This window comes from Ruditapes philippinarum, unplaced genomic scaffold, assembly GCF_026571515.1.
Source record: "Ruditapes philippinarum isolate M1 unplaced genomic scaffold, ASM2657151v2 ctg3050_1_1_1_1, whole genome shotgun sequence".
In the NCBI taxonomy this organism is placed as follows: Eukaryota; Metazoa; Mollusca; class Bivalvia; order Venerida; family Veneridae; genus Ruditapes; species Ruditapes philippinarum.
This window is the reverse complement of record NW_026854792.1, coordinates 236,924-239,457: the sequence shown is the minus strand read 5'-3', so window position 1 is coordinate 239,457 and position 2,534 is coordinate 236,924.

Genomic DNA, 2,534 nt, shown 5'->3' with positions numbered 1-2,534 from the left:
AACGAGGGGGCGTAGCCGAGTATTTTGTTGTTCTTTCTCTTTTGTATCATAGTCAAACATACAAAATACGTTCCCTGTTGTCACAATATGAAACTTCGGAAAGGTTATCATTGAACGAGTATTTGAATATAATATTTCTATCGCATTCCATTTCTCTTCCGTCACAATAAGTAAATCCCAACAAAAGTGAGCAAATCAATGGGCATGCTCTTGAATGCGGGTAACTAATACATGCACTATAGTTGATGCAATGTGCATGTATATGTATACGATTTAACTCAGACACATTTTCAGCATAAATGTCCCCGAACTTATGACATTATTACTGTAAGCGTATCTATCTTAATTCTAGTTTTCTGGGGTAAATTTCTTTCAACTTTTTTTTTTCATATTTCCTTTTAAATTCTATTTATATGCCACAATCTTTTTTCATGACAAATAGTTGACAAACGAGTTAGCTCAAGGAAACGGCTGCTAAATGTTCAAGTTTTTAGATAGACTTATTCTAATCAAATGTCATTCCGTAATACAGGCAAACTTTTAATCAATCTTATTAAACATCGTCAATGGTCTTATTAAACACGCAATAATATCATAAGAAAAATAATAATGATAAGAATGTGGTACTGATATTTAAAAGGAAATGCATATCAACTTTAAGTGAAGAATACGCCAACATTTAGGGTAAAAAATGACAAAACCAACTCGTGAGAAAAAAAATATTTTGCTTTTTCATAAATTGATTAACAAACAAAAAGAAAAAGAAAATGTTCAAAGTGTAAAACAACAATTCCCTGATACTTGCAGTATACATTTTTTAAACTAAATTTCAAAAATTATAATTCCAAAATAACTGTATAAAAGATGTGTTCGTATATTTTATATTGTTTTGAGCGATTGTGTCATATTCAAAAATATTCATTGCTAAGGATTAAAAATCTACTTAAAATATAAACATAATAGCTCGTTTTGGAACATTTTATTCTGTTCACGCACAATTTAAATTTCTGATAAATGATATAAACATTCTATTTACAACTCTTCCCAGAATCGACCATAAGGATAAGAAAACAACATTATAGTACCATTTTTTAAGTTTCATAAAAAACATTTCATAAGATATAAGCTTTATTCCCTTTAATATAATTTCCAGATAATTATTAGAAAGAATGTTTATGATAATAAACGCTGTAATTATCTTGTAGCTAATGCATAAATTTAGCTGCTGAAATTTAGGACAGCTTTTTTGTAAAATAGGTTAAACATTCTGTCAACCAAAAACATTTAAACATTATTACTTGCCATTAGCCATTTAGAAAATAAGAGGAACGTTATTTTCTGTCGTTATGAATAGTCTGTTTGAAAATGTCACCTGTTTAGGAGAATGGAATTAACTCCGTTGTAATTTATTTGAAGATGCACTTTCGAAAGCTGTTTTCTGTTTAAACATCAAACTTAAATCAGTTTTATTAGGTTGTTTTGGATCAAAACACACTTTTTGTTTAATCAGGACTTAAAATGGAATTTTCTATTGAGAGAAGAAATACACTGCAAAGTAAGTGTATTTACACAAACTGATGCTTTCTTGTTGGACTTCTTTCAATAAAACCTTCATAAAATCCACAAAAAAGACTTTCTTTATAAATGAACACATTTAAACTTACACTAAAAATTGCACAAATATATGGTTCAGGCTACTCAAATCGCACATATCAGTCGAACAGTTATACCGATAAAACACCCACGTATTCTGAGGTCAACTATTTCAGATCATCTCAAGAGCAGAGAGATGGTTTCATGATCGTCTGTTACGTTTTGGTTGACGATATGTCTAAAGCAACTTAAAATAAGTACAGATGCCAGGACAACTTGCAATCTTCTGTCTGTTCGTCTGAATTACTGATGAAACCGTCGCCTGACTATACTTAAACATTAGGAATGTATTGCAACTGACAAAGATACATGTAACAAAAAAACGACATGCATGTTAAAGGAATGATAATCGATGGCTTATATTCTAGTCGGTTGTTTAAATCACTGTATTACTTTATCTTTAAAGCGTTAAATGTGTATATCTCTCCTTTTCCCCGCAATGTACATATTTAAGAATTTTAGACATTTAACTTATACAAGTTAACACATTTTCCAAGATACATTTTGTTTCACCGTGCAATGTACTTTCAAACACCAACAGTCTAAATATTGATGAGTTGTTTTTGAGCCATTATATAAAATTTTTGAGATCACAAAAACAGTATTGAAATTGTCTGTTATATATAAATAAAACAAACTGTCAAAAAGTATATTTCAGGGGATGCAACACAATTGCATTTGACATAAAATTCAATTAACGTTATGAAACATTTTGGGGATGGTTTCTCATAAAGTGACATTTTTGTGATTCTTTTTCCGACACTTTTTCCAACATTATTAGATTTAGGACAAATTATCCCAGCTTATTCAAGAGTGAAAATAAATCATGTAATGTGGTAGTGTTTTGTTAGATGTCTAAATTGGTAAAAACGGCAAAGTAA